This window comes from Rhinoderma darwinii (genome assembly GCF_050947455.1).
Source record: "Rhinoderma darwinii isolate aRhiDar2 chromosome 2 unlocalized genomic scaffold, aRhiDar2.hap1 SUPER_2_unloc_25, whole genome shotgun sequence".
Lineage (NCBI taxonomy): Eukaryota > Metazoa > Chordata > Amphibia > Anura > Rhinodermatidae > Rhinoderma > Rhinoderma darwinii.
This window is the reverse complement of record NW_027461691.1, coordinates 85,319-98,811: the sequence shown is the minus strand read 5'-3', so window position 1 is coordinate 98,811 and position 13,493 is coordinate 85,319. Positions and strand designations below refer to the sequence as shown.

The 13,493-nt window shown below is 47.5% G+C and overlaps 10 non-coding genes across 10 annotated transcripts; all 10 read left to right on the top strand.

Annotated features, from left to right (window-relative positions):
- The first annotated feature begins 847 nt into the window (after positions 1 to 847).
- On the top strand, positions 848 to 1,038 carry LOC142675031 (U2 spliceosomal RNA). Its single transcript, XR_012852073.1, has one exon. It is a non-coding gene; the product is annotated as a U2 spliceosomal RNA (small nuclear RNA).
- A 1,128-nt stretch (positions 1,039 to 2,166) lies between these two features.
- Positions 2,167 to 2,357, top strand: LOC142675089 (U2 spliceosomal RNA). Its single transcript, XR_012852121.1, has one exon. It is a non-coding gene; the product is annotated as a U2 spliceosomal RNA (small nuclear RNA).
- A 1,120-nt stretch (positions 2,358 to 3,477) lies between these two features.
- Positions 3,478 to 3,668, top strand: LOC142675030 (U2 spliceosomal RNA). Its single transcript, XR_012852072.1, has one exon. It is a non-coding gene; the product is annotated as a U2 spliceosomal RNA (small nuclear RNA).
- Positions 3,669 to 4,796: 1,128 nt separating this feature from the next.
- On the top strand, positions 4,797 to 4,987 carry LOC142675088 (U2 spliceosomal RNA). The gene has a single exon (XR_012852120.1). It is a non-coding gene; the product is annotated as a U2 spliceosomal RNA (small nuclear RNA).
- A 1,143-nt stretch (positions 4,988 to 6,130) lies between these two features.
- On the top strand, positions 6,131 to 6,321 carry LOC142675059 (U2 spliceosomal RNA). The gene has a single exon (XR_012852095.1). It is a non-coding gene; the product is annotated as a U2 spliceosomal RNA (small nuclear RNA).
- A 1,120-nt stretch (positions 6,322 to 7,441) lies between these two features.
- On the top strand, positions 7,442 to 7,632 carry LOC142675087 (U2 spliceosomal RNA). Its single transcript, XR_012852119.1, has one exon. It is a non-coding gene; the product is annotated as a U2 spliceosomal RNA (small nuclear RNA).
- A 1,134-nt stretch (positions 7,633 to 8,766) lies between these two features.
- On the top strand, positions 8,767 to 8,957 carry LOC142675028 (U2 spliceosomal RNA). Its single transcript, XR_012852071.1, has one exon. It is a non-coding gene; the product is annotated as a U2 spliceosomal RNA (small nuclear RNA).
- A 1,134-nt stretch (positions 8,958 to 10,091) lies between these two features.
- LOC142675027 (U2 spliceosomal RNA) lies at positions 10,092 to 10,282 on the top strand. Its single transcript, XR_012852070.1, has one exon. It is a non-coding gene; the product is annotated as a U2 spliceosomal RNA (small nuclear RNA).
- A 1,128-nt stretch (positions 10,283 to 11,410) lies between these two features.
- On the top strand, positions 11,411 to 11,601 carry LOC142675086 (U2 spliceosomal RNA). Its single transcript, XR_012852118.1, has one exon. It is a non-coding gene; the product is annotated as a U2 spliceosomal RNA (small nuclear RNA).
- Positions 11,602 to 12,730: 1,129 nt separating this feature from the next.
- On the top strand, positions 12,731 to 12,921 carry LOC142675056 (U2 spliceosomal RNA). The gene has a single exon (XR_012852094.1). It is a non-coding gene; the product is annotated as a U2 spliceosomal RNA (small nuclear RNA).
- Positions 12,922 to 13,493: the final 572 nt, after the last annotated feature.

The window sequence follows — 13,493 nt, the reverse complement described above, 5'->3', positions numbered from 1 at the left end:
AGAGCTGCACCTGAGCCAGCCACTGATTGATGCAGCACCATAGTCAAATAGTGGAGTGGAGTAGGGGAACAGCAAACAGCCATTAAAGCAGCCAGCCCGCCCGCCCGCCCGCCCGTCACAATGGACCTACCTGTGTACACTAGATGGATGTGATGGAATGTACTGTGGTCCCTACATTTCAAGAAGAAGTAAGAATTGCAGTTGCAACAAACCCTTGCTTGCCTACAAAGAGAGCAGCAATTTGGATTTGTTACTATGTTACCTGGAAGAATAACAAACTGTGCAAGGATGGAGGTTGTAGGAGCAAGGAGAACAAGTTGTCTGTAAAGTTGGTGGATGCCTATTTTCCATTTTGCAGTCCCTTGTCTCCCTCTTGTGGCCTCCTGGAGGCAACTAGCTGTGCAAAAAAAAGACAGCCTGGGGGCCGGCTGTTGCAGTGTTGCCCTCTCAGGCAACACTGAGTGACTGACTGAGCCGCACCGTCTTATATAAAGTTCAGACGGAACTTTGCACGTGTCATAGTGGAGACCTCAGGAGCCAGAGCCAGCTTTCTGACATCATAATGGGGCCTCAGAGATAAAAGCCTGGGCCCAGGCAGTGTTGGTCAGTGCTGCTCAGCAGGCAGCACTGGACTGGATTAAAGCTGATACAAGGTGTGAAAGGAGAAGGGGTGGCAGTGGGCATGCACTTACTGCTGCTGCTGCTGCTGCTGCTGCTGCTGCCAGTGTTTGCACGGCAGGAGGGCATTTGGGCGTTGCCAGGAAGGCGTTTTTATGTCGATTCCTCCTCTTTCAGCACTGCATTGTGGTGCAAGCAAAAGAAGCAAAACGCGCGGCACGTTCGGGTTATCGCTTCTCGGCCTTTTGGCTAAGATCAAGTGTAGTATCTGTTCTTATCAGTTTAATATCTGATACGTCCCCTATCTGGGGACCATATATTAAATGGATTTTTAGAACAGGGAGATGGAAATAGAGCTTGCTCTGTCCACTCCACGCATTGACCTGGTATTGCAGTATTTCCAGGACCGGTGCACCCTTTCCTTATGTGTTTACTAAAATCAGATTCCAAAAGTGCTTTTTGTGTTTGCCATTGTTTTTGTCTTTCGGATGGGATCTCCCCTTTTAATCCCATTATTTCAACACCTGTTGGACAATGCATTTGTACAGTCATGTGTGATAATGAGCTAATTTATTAAATGCAATTAATTAATACATTGCCACCTCTTGTTTTGTGTCGTCTGTGTTTCTGTGTTTCCGGCATTTCACATTGGAACAGCTCATTCACCTTCCTTGTCTTCTCTCCGCCCTCCCTCTTAGGTAGGTTAAAGAGCTGCACCTGAGCCAGCCACTGATTGATGCAGCACCATAGTCAAATAGTGGAGTGGAGTAGGGGAACAGCAAACAGCCATTAAAGCAGCCAGCCCGCCCGCCCGCCCGCCCGTCACAATGGACCTACCTGTGTACACTAGATGGATGTGATGGAATGTACTGTGGTCCCTACATTTCAAGAAGAAGTAAGAATTGCAGTTGCAATAAACCCTTGCTTGCCTACAAAGAGAGCAGCAATTTGGATTTGTTACTATGTTACCTGGAAGAATAACAAACTGTGCAAGGATGGAGGTTGTAGGAGCAAGGAGAACAAGTTGTCTGTAAAGTTGGTGGATGCCTATTTTCCATTTTGCAGTCCCTTGTCTCCCTCTTGTGGCCTCCTGGAGGCAACTAGCTGTGCAAAAAAAAGACAGCCTGGGGGCCGGCTGTTGCAGTGTTGCCCTCTCAGGCAACACTGAGTGACTGACTGAGCCGCACCGTCTTATATAAAGTTCAGACGGAACTTTGCACGTGTCATAGTGGAGACCTCAGGAGCCAGAGCCAGCTTTCTGACATCATAATGGGGCCTCAGAGATAAAAGCCTGGGCCCAGGCAGTGTTGGTCAGTGCTGCTCAGCAGGCAGCACTGGACTGGATTAAAGCTGATACAAGGTGTGAAAGGAGAAGGGGTGGCAGTGGGCATGCACTTACTGCTGCTGCTGCTGCTGCTGCTGCCAGTGTTTGCACGGCAGGAGGGCATTTGGGCGTTGCCAGGAAGGCGTTTTTATGTCGATTCCTCCTCTTTCAGCACTGCATTGTGGTGCAAGCAAAAGAAGCAAAACGCGCGGCACGTTCGGGTTATCGCTTCTCGGCCTTTTGGCTAAGATCAAGTGTAGTATCTGTTCTTATCAGTTTAATATCTGATACGTCCCCTATCTGGGGACCATATATTAAATGGATTTTTAGAACAGGGAGATGGAAATAGAGCTTTCTCTGTCCACTCCACGCATTGACCTGGTATTGCAGTATTTCCAGGACCGGTGCACCCTTTCCTTATGTGTTTACTAAAATCAGATTCCAAAAGTGCTTTTTGTGTTTGCCATTGTTTTTGTCTTTCGGATGGGATCTCCCCTTTTAATCCCATTATTTCAACACCTGTTGGACAATGCATTTGTACAGTCATGTGTGATAATGAGCTAATTTATTAAATGCAATTAATTAATACATTGCCACCTCTTGTTTTGTGTCGTCTGTGTTTCTGTGTGTCCGGCATTTCACATTGGAACAGCTCATTCACCTTCCTTGTCTTCTCTCCGCCCTCCCTCCTAGGTAGGTTAAAGAGCTGCACCTGAGCCAGCCACTGATTGATGCAGCACCATAGTCAAATAGTGGAGTGGAGTAGGGGAACAGCAAACAGCCATTAAAGCAGCCAGCCCGCCCGCCCGTCACAATGGACCTACCTGTGTACACTAGATGGATGTGATGGAATGTACTGTGGTCCCTACATTTCAAGAAGAAGTAAGAATTGCAGTTGCAACAAACCCTTGCTTGCCTACAAAGAGAGCAGCAATTTGGATTTGTTACTATGTTACCTGGAAGAATAACAAACTGTGCAAGGATGGAGGTTGTAGGAGCAAGGAGAACAAGTTGTCTGTAAAGTTGGTGGATGCCTATTTTCCATTTTGCAGTCCCTTGTCTCCCTCTTGTGGCCTCCTGGAGGCAACTAGCTGTGCAAAAAAAAGACAGCCTGGGGGCCGGCTGTTGCAGTGTTGCCCTCTCAGGCAACACTGAGTGACTGACTGAGCCGCACCGTCTTATATAAAGTTCAGACGGAACTTTGCACGTGTCATAGTGGAGACCTCAGGAGCCAGAGCCAGCTTTCTGACATCATAATGGGGCCTCAGAGATAAAAGCCTGGGCCCAGGCAGTGTTGGTCAGTGCTGCTCAGCAGGCAGCACTGGACTGGATTAAAGCTGATACAAGGTGGGAAAGGAGAAGGGGTGGCACTGGGCATGCACTTACTGCTGCTGCTGCTGCTGCTGCTGCCAGTGTTTGCACGGCAGGAGGGCATTTGGGCGTTGCCAGGAAGGCGTTTTTATGTCGATTCCTCCTCTTTCAGCACTGCATTGTGGTGCAAGCAAAAGAAGCAAAACGCGCGGCACGTTCGGGTTATCGCTTCTCGGCCTTTTGGCTAAGATCAAGTGTAGTATCTGTTCTTATCAGTTTAATATCTGATACGTCCCCTATCTGGGGACCATATATTAAATGGATTTTTAGAACAGGGAGATGGAAATAGAGCTTGCTCTGTCCACTCCACGCATTGACCTGGTATTGCAGTATTTCCAGGACCGGTGCACCCTTTCCTTATGTGTTTACTAAAATCAGATTCCAAAAGTGCTTTTTGTGTTTGCCATTGTTTTTGTCTTTCGGATGGGATCTCCCCTTTTAATCCCATTATTTCAACACCTGTTGGACAATGCATTTGTACAGTCATGTGTGATAATGAGCTAATTTATTAAATGCAATTAATTAATACATTGCCACCTCTTGTTTTGTGTCGTCTGTGTTTCTGTGTTTCCGGCATTTCACATTGGAACAGCTCATTCACCTTCCTTGTCTTCTCTCCGCCCTCCCTCTTAGGTAGGTTAAAGAGCTGCACCTGAGCCAGCCACTGATTGATGCAGCACCATAGTCAAATAGTGGAGTGGAGTAGGGGAACAGCAAACAGCCATTAAAGCAGCCAGCCCGCCCGCCCGCCCGCCCGTCACAATGGACCTACCTGTGTACACTAGATGGATGTGATGGAATGTACTGTGGTCCCTACATTTCAAGAAGAAGTAAGAATTGCAGTTGCAATAAACCCTTGCTTGCCTACAAAGAGAGCAGCAATTTGGATTTGTTACTATGTTACCTGGAAGAATAACAAACTGTGCAAGGATGGAGGTTGTAGGAGCAAGGAGAACAAGTTGTCTGTAAAGTTGGTGGATGCCTATTTTCCATTTTGCAGTCCCTTGTCTCCCTCTTGTGGCCTCCTGGAGGCAACTAGCTGTGCAAAAAAAAGACAGCCTGGGGGCCGGCTGTTGCAGTGTTGCCCTCTCAGGCAACACTGAGTGACTGACTGAGCCGCACCGTCTTATATAAAGTTCAGACGGAACTTTGCACGTGTCATAGTGGAGACCTCAGGAGCCAGAGCCAGCTTTCTGACATCATAATGGGGCCTCAGAGATAAAAGCCTGGGCCCAGGCAGTGTTGGTCAGTGCTGCTCAGCAGGCAGCACTGGACTGGATTAAAGCTGATACAAGGTGTGAAAGGAGAAGGGGTGGCAGTGGGCATGCACTTACTGCTGCTGCTGCTGCTGCTGCTGCCAGTGTTTGCACGGCAGGAGGGCATTTGGGCGTTGCCAGGAAGGCGTTTTTATGTCGATTCCTCCTCTTTCAGCACTGCATTGTGGTGCAAGCAAAAGAAGCAAAACGCGCGGCACGTTCGGGTTATCGCTTCTCGGCCTTTTGGCTAAGATCAAGTGTAGTATCTGTTCTTATCAGTTTAATATCTGATACGTCCCCTATCTGGGGACCATATATTAAATGGATTTTTAGAACAGGGAGATGGAAATAGAGCTTTCTCTGTCCACTCCACGCATTGACCTGGTATTGCAGTATTTCCAGGACCGGTGCACCCTTTCCTTATGTGTTTACTAAAATCAGATTCCAAAAGTGCTTTTTGTGTTTGCCATTGTTTTTGTCTTTCGGATGGGATCTCCCCTTTTAATCCCATTATTTCAACACCTGTTGGACAATGCATTTGTACAGTCATGTGTGATAATGAGCTAATTTATTAAATGCAATTAATTAATACATTGCCACCTCTTGTTTTGTGTCGTCTGTGTTTCTGTGTGTCCGGCATTTCACATTGGAACAGCTCATTCACCTTCCTTGTCTTCTCTCCGCCCTCCCTCCTAGGTAGGTTAAAGAGCTGCACCTGAGCCAGCCACTGATTGATGCAGCACCATAGTCAAATAGTGGAGTGGAGTAGGGGAACAGCAAACAGCCATTAAAGCAGCCAGCCCGCCCGCCGGCCCGCCCGCCCGCCCGCCCGTCACAATGGACCTACCTGTGTACACTAGATGGATGTGATGGAATGTACTGTGGTCCCTACATTTCAAGAAGAAGTAAGAATTGCAGTTGCAACAAACCCTTGCTTGCCTACAAAGAGAGCAGCAATTTGGATTTGTTACTATGTTACCTGGAAGAATAACAAACTGTGCAAGGATGGAGGTTGTAGGAGCAAGGAGAACAAGTTGTCTGTAAAGTTGGTGGATGCCTATTTTCCATTTTGCAGTCCCTTGTCTCCCTCTTGTGGCCTCCTGGAGGCAACTAGCTGTGCAAAAAAAAGACAGCCTGGGGGCCGGCTGTTGCAGTGTTGCCCTCTCAGGCAACACTGAGTGACTGACTGAGCCGCACCGTCTTATATAAAGTTCAGACGGAACTTTGCACGTGTCATAGTGGAGACCTCAGGAGCCAGAGCCAGCTTTCTGACATCATAATGGGGCCTCAGAGATAAAAGCCTGGGCCCAGGCAGTGTTGGTCAGTGCTGCTCAGCAGGCAGCACTGGACTGGATTAAAGCTGATACAAGGTGTGAAAGGAGAAGGGGTGGCAGTGGGCATGCACTTACTGCTGCTGCTGCTGCTGCTGCTGCTGCCAGTGTTTGCACGGCAGGAGGGCATTTGGGCGTTGCCAGGAAGGCGTTTTTATGTCGATTCCTCCTCTTTCAGCACTGCATTGTGGTGCAAGCAAAAGAAGCAAAACGCGCGGCACGTTCGGGTTATCGCTTCTCGGCCTTTTGGCTAAGATCAAGTGTAGTATCTGTTCTTATCAGTTTAATATCTGATACGTCCCCTATCTGGGGACCATATATTAAATGGATTTTTAGAACAGGGAGATGGAAATAGAGCTTGCTCTGTCCACTCCACGCATTGGCCTGGTATTGCAGTATTTCCAGGACCGGTGCACCCTTTCCTTATGTGTTTACTAAAATCAGATTCCAAAAGTGCTTTTTGTGTTTGCCATTGTTTTTGTCTTTCGGATGGGATCTCCCCTTTTAATCCCATTATTTCAACACCTGTTGGACAATGCATTTGTACAGTCATGTGTGATAATGAGCTAATTTATTAAATGCAATTAATTAATACATTGCCACCTCTTGTTTTGTGTCATCTGTGTTTCTGTGTTTCCGGCATTTCACATTGGAACAGCTCATTCACCTTCCTTGTCTTCTCTCCGCCCTCCCTCTTAGGTAGGTTAAAGAGCTGCACCTGAGCCAGCCACTGATTGATGCAGCACCATAGTCAAATAGTGGAGTGGAGTAGGGGAACAGCAAACAGCCATTAAAGCAGCCAGCCCGCCCGCCCGTCACAATGGACCTACCTGTGTACACTAGATGGATGTGATGGAATGTACTGTGGTCCCTACATTTCAAGAAGAAGTAAGAATTGCAGTTGCAATAAACCCTTGCTTGCCTACAAAGAGAGCAGCAATTTGGATTTGTTACTATGTTACCTGGAAGAATAACAAACTGTGCAAGGATGGAGGTTGTAGGAGCAAGGAGAACAAGTTGTCTGTAAAGTTGGTGGATGCCTATTTTCCATTTTGCAGTCCCTTGTCTCCCTCTTGTGGCCTCCTGGAGGCAACTAGCTGTGCAAAAAAAAGACAGCCTGGGGGCCGGCTGTTGCAGTGTTGCCCTCTCAGGCAACACTGAGTGACTGACTGAGCCGCACCGTCTTATATAAAGTTCAGACAGAACTTTGCACGTGTCATAGTGGAGACCTCAGGAGCCAGAGCCAGCTTTCTGACATCATAATGGGGCCTCAGAGATAAAAGCCTGGGCCCAGGCAGTGTTGGTCAGTGCTGCTCAGCAGGCAGCACTGGACTGGATTAAAGCTGATACAAGGTGTGAAAGGAGAAGGGGTGGCAGTGGGCATGCACTTACTGCTGCTGCTGCTGCTGCTGCTGCCAGTGTTTGCACGGCAGGAGGGCATTTGGGCGTTGCCAGGAAGGCGTTTTTATGTCGATTCCTCCTCTTTCAGCACTGCATTGTGGTGCAAGCAAAAGAAGCAAAACGCGCGGCACGTTCGGGTTATCGCTTCTCGGCCTTTTGGCTAAGATCAAGTGTAGTATCTGTTCTTATCAGTTTAATATCTGATACGTCCCCTATCTGGGGACCATATATTAAATGGATTTTTAGAACAGGGAGATGGAAATAGAGCTTTCTCTGTCCACTCCACGCATTGACCTGGTATTGCAGTATTTCCAGGACCGGTGCACCCTTTCCTTATGTGTTTACTAAAATCAGATTCCAAAAGTGCTTTTTGTGTTTGCCATTGTTTTTGTCTTTCGGATGGGATCTCCCCTTTTAATCCCATTATTTCAACACCTGTTGGACAATGCATTTGTACAGTCATGTGTGATAATGAGCTAATTTATTAAATGCAATTAATTAATACATTGCCACCTCTTGTTTTGTGTCGTCTGTGTTTCTGTGTGTCCGGCATTTCACATTGGAACAGCTCATTCACCTTCCTTGTCTTCTCTCCGCCCTCCCTCCTAGGTAGGTTAAAGAGCTGCACCTGAGCCAGCCACTGATTGATGCAGCACCATAGTCAAATAGTGGAGTGGAGTAGGGGAACAGCAAACAGCCATTAAAGCAGCCAGCCCGCCCGCCCGCCCGCCCGTCACAATGGACCTACCTGTGTACACTAGATGGATGTGATGGAATGTACTGTGGTCCCTACATTTCAAGAAGAAGTAAGAATTGCAGTTGCAACAAACCCTTGCTTGCCTACAAAGAGAGCAGCAATTTGGATTTGTTACTATGTTACCTGGAAGAATAACAAACTGTGCAAGGATGGAGGTTGTAGGAGCAAGGAGAACAAGTTGTCTGTAAAGTTGGTGGATGCCTATTTTCCATTTTGCAGTCCCTTGTCTCCCTCTTGTGGCCTCCTGGAGGCAACTAGCTGTGCAAAAAAAAGACAGCCTGGGGGCCGGCTGTTGCAGTGTTGCCCTCTCAGGCAACACTGAGTGACTGACTGAGCCGCACCGTCTTATATAAAGTTCAGACGGAACTTTGCACGTGTCATAGTGGAGACCTCAGGAGCCAGAGCCAGCTTTCTGACATCATAATGGGGCCTCAGAGATAAAAGCCTGGGCCCAGGCAGTGTTGGTCAGTGCTGCTCAGCAGGCAGCACTGGACTGGATTAAAGCTGATACAAGGTGTGAAAGGAGAAGGGGTGGCAGTGGGCATGCACTTACTGCTGCTGCTGCTGCTGCTGCTGCTGCTGCCAGTGTTTGCACGGCAGGAGGGCATTTGGGCGTTGCCAGGAAGGCGTTTTTATGTCGATTCCTCCTCTTTCAGCACTGCATTGTGGTGCAAGCAAAAGAAGCAAAACGCGCGGCACGTTCGGGTTATCGCTTCTCGGCCTTTTGGCTAAGATCAAGTGTAGTATCTGTTCTTATCAGTTTAATATCTGATACGTCCCCTATCTGGGGACCATATATTAAATGGATTTTTAGAACAGGGAGATGGAAATAGAGCTTGCTCTGTCCACTCCACGCATTGACCTGGTATTGCAGTATTTCCAGGACCGGTGCACCCTTTCCTTATGTGTTTACTAAAATCAGATTCCAAAAGTGCTTTTTGTGTTTGCCATTGTTTTTGTCTTTCGGATGGGATCTCCCCTTTTAATCCCATTATTTCAACACCTGTTGGACAATGCATTTGTACAGTCATGTGTGATAATGAGCTAATTTATTAAATGCAATTAATTAATACATTGCCACCTCTTGTTTTGTGTCGTCTGTGTTTCTGTGTTTCCGGCATTTCACATTGGAACAGCTCATTCACCTTCCTTGTCTTCTCTCCGCCCTCCCTCTTAGGTAGGTTAAAGAGCTGCACCTGAGCCAGCCACTGATTGATGCAGCACCATAGTCAAATAGTGGAGTGGAGTAGGGGAACAGCAAACAGCCATTAAAGCAGCCAGCCCGCCCGCCCGCCCGCCCGTCACAATGGACCTACCTGTGTACACTAGATGGATGTGATGGAATGTACTGTGGTCCCTACATTTCAAGAAGAAGTAAGAATTGCAGTTGCAATAAACCCTTGCTTGCCTACAAAGAGAGCAGCAATTTGGATTTGTTACTATGTTACCTGGAAGAATAACAAACTGTGCAAGGATGGAGGTTGTAGGAGCAAGGAGAACAAGTTGTCTGTAAAGTTGGTGGATGCCTATTTTCCATTTTGCAGTCCCTTGTCTCCCTCTTGTGGCCTCCTGGAGGCAACTAGCTGTGCAAAAAAAAGACAGCCTGGGGGCCGGCTGTTGCAGTGTTGCCCTCTCAGGCAACACTGAGTGACTGACTGAGCCGCACCGTCTTATATAAAGTTCAGACGGAACTTTGCACGTGTCATAGTGGAGACCTCAGGAGCCAGAGCCAGCTTTCTGACATCATAATGGGGCCTCAGAGATAAAAGCCTGGGCCCAGGCAGTGTTGGTCAGTGCTGCTCAGCAGGCAGCACTGGACTGGATTAAAGCTGATACAAGGTGTGAAAGGAGAAGGGGTGGCAGTGGGCATGCACTTACTGCTGCTGCTGCTGCTGCTGCTGCTGCTGCCAGTGTTTGCACGGCAGGAGGGCATTTGGGCGTTGCCAGGAAGGCGTTTTTATGTCGATTCCTCCTCTTTCAGCACTGCATTGTGGTGCAAGCAAAAGAAGCAAAACGCGCGGCACGTTCGGGTTATCGCTTCTCGGCCTTTTGGCTAAGATCAAGTGTAGTATCTGTTCTTATCAGTTTAATATCTGATACGTCCCCTATCTGGGGACCATATATTAAATGGATTTTTAGAACAGGGAGATGGAAATAGAGCTTGCTCTGTCCACTCCACGCATTGACCTGGTATTGCAGTATTTCCAGGACCGGTGCACCCTTTCCTTATGTGTTTACTAAAATCAGATTCCAAAAGTGCTTTTTGTGTTTGCCATTGTTTTTGTCTTTCGGATGGGATCTCCCCTTTTAATCCCATTATTTCAACACCTGTTGGACAATGCATTTGTACAGTCATGTGTGATAATGAGCTAATTTATTAAATGCAATTAATTAATACATTGCCACCTCTTGTTTTGTGTCGTCTGTGTTTCTGTGTTTCCGGCATTTCACATTGGAACAGCTCATTCACCTTCCTTGTCTTCTCTCCGCCCTCCCTCTTAGGTAGGTTAAAGAGCTGCACCTGAGCCAGCCACTGATTGATGCAGCACCATAGTCAAATAGTGGAGTGGAGTAGGGGAACAGCAAACAGCCATTAAAGCAGCCAGCCCGCCCGCCCGCCCGCCCGTCACAATGGACCTACCTGTGTACACTAGATGGATGTGATGGAATGTACTGTGGTCCCTACATTTCAAGAAGAAGTAAGAATTGCAGTTGCAATAAACCCTTGCTTGCCTACAAAGAGAGCAGCAATTTGGATTTGTTACTATGTTACCTGGAAGAATAACAAACTGTGCAAGGATGGAGGTTGTAGGAGCAAGGAGAACAAGTTGTCTGTAAAGTTGGTGGATGCCTATTTTCCATTTTGCAGTCCCTTGTCTCCCTCTTGTGGCCTCCTGGAGGCAACTAGCTGTGCAAAAAAAAGACAGCCTGGGGGCCGGCTGTTGCAGTGTTGCCCTCTCAGGCAACACTGAGTGACTGACTGAGCCGCACCGTCTTATATAAAGTTCAGACGGAACTTTGCACGTGTCATAGTGGAGACCTCAGGAGCCAGAGCCAGCTTTCTGACATCATAATGGGGCCTCAGAGATAAAAGCCTGGGCCCAGGCAGTGTTGGTCAGTGCTGCTCAGCAGGCAGCACTGGACTGGATTAAAGCTGATACAAGGTGTGAAAGGAGAAGGGGTGGCAGTGGGCATGCACTTACTGCTGCTGCTGCTGCTGCTGCTGCCAGTGTTTGCACGGCAGGAGGGCATTTGGGCGTTGCCAGGAAGGCGTTTTTATGTCGATTCCTCCTCTTTCAGCACTGCATTGTGGTGCAAGCAAAAGAAGCAAAACGCGCGGCACGTTCGGGTTATCGCTTCTCGGCCTTTTGGCTAAGATCAAGTGTAGTATCTGTTCTTATCAGTTTAATATCTGATACGTCCCCTATCTGGGGACCATATATTAAATGGATTTTTAGAACAGGGAGATGGAAATAGAGCTTTCTCTGTCCACTCCACGCATTGACCTGGTATTGCAGTATTTCCAGGACCGGTGCACCCTTTCCTTATGTGTTTACTAAAATCAGATTCCAAAAGTGCTTTTTGTGTTTGCCATTGTTTTTGTCTTTCGGATGGGATCTCCCCTTTTAATCCCATTATTTCAACACCTGTTGGACAATGCATTTGTACAGTCATGTGTGATAATGAGCTAATTTATTAAATGCAATTAATTAATACATTGCCACCTCTTGTTTTGTGTCGTCTGTGTTTCTGTGTGTCCGGCATTTCACATTGGAACAGCTCATTCACCTTCCTTGTCTTCTCTCCGCCCTCCCTCCTAGGTAGGTTAAAGAGCTGCACCTGAGCCAGCCACTGATTGATGCAGCACCATAGTCAAATAGTGGAGTGGAGTAGGGGAACAGCAAACAGCCATTAAAGCAGCCAGCCCGCCCGCCCGTCACAATGGACCTACCTGTGTACACTAGATGGATGTGATGGAATGTACTGTGGTCCCTACATTTCAAGAAGAAGTAAGAATTGGAGTTGCAACAAACCCTTGCTTGCCTACAAAGAGAGCAGCAATTTGGATTTGTTACTAGGTTACCTGGAAGAATAACAAACTGTGCAAGGATGGAGGTTGTAGGAGCAAGGAGAACAAGTTGTCTGTAAAGTTGGTGGATGCCTATTTTCCATTTTGCAGTCCCTTGTCTCCCTCTTGTGGCCTCCTGGAGGCAACTAGCTGTGCAAAAAAAAGACAGCCTGGGGGCCGGCTGTTGCAGTGTTGCCCTCTCAGGCAACACTGAGTGACTGACTGAGCCGCACCGTCTTATATAAAGTTCAGACGGAACTTTGCACGTGTCATAGTGGAGACCTCAGGAGCCAGAGCCAGCTTTCTGACATCATAATGGGGCCTCAGAGATAAAAGCCTGGGCCCAGGCAGTGTTGGTCAGTGCTGCTCAGCAGGCAGCACTGGACTGGATTAAAGCTGATACAAGGTGTGAAAGGAGAAGGGGTGGCAGTGGGCATGCACTTACTGCTGCTGCTGCTGCTGCTGCTGCTGCTGCTGCCAGTGTTTTCACGGCAGGAGGGCATTTGGGCGTTGCCAGGAAGGCGTTTTTATGTCGATTCCTCCTCTTTCAGCACTGCATTGTGGTGCAAGCAAAAGAAGCAAAACGCGCGGCACGTTCGGGTTATCGCTTCTCGGCCTTTTGGCTAAGATCAAGTGTAGTATCTGTTCTTATCAGTTTAATATCTGATACGTCCCCTATCTGGGGACCATATATTAAATGGATTTTTAGAACAGGGAGATGGAAATAGAGCTTGCTCTGTCCACTCCACGCATTGGCCTGGTATTGCAGTATTTCCAGGACCGGTGCACCCTTTCCTTATGTGTTTACTAAAATCAGATTCCAAAAGTGCTTTTTGTGTTTGCCATTGTTTTTGTCTTTCGGATGGGATCTCCCCTTTTAATCCCATTATTTCAACACCTGTTGGACAATGCATTTGTACAGTCATGTGTGATAATGAGCTAATTTATTAAATGCAATTAATTAATACATTGCCACCTCTTGTTTTGTGTCATCTGTGTTTCTGTGTTTCCGGCATTTCACATTGGAACAGCTCATTCACCTTCCTTGTCTTCTCTCCGCCCTCCCTCTTAGGTAGGTTAAAGAGCTGCACCTGAGCCAGCCACTGATTGATGCAGCACCATAGTCAAATAGTGGAGTGGAGTAGGGGAACAGCAAACAGCCATTAAAGCAGCCAGCCCGCCCGCCCGTCACAATGGACCTACCTGTGTACACTAGATGGATGTGATGGAATGTACTGTGGTCCCTACATTTCAAGAAGAAGTAAGAATTGCAGTTGCAATAAACCCTTGCTTGCCTACAAAGAGAGCAGCAATTTGGATTTGTTACTATGTTACCTGGAAGAATAACAAACTGTGCAAGGATGGA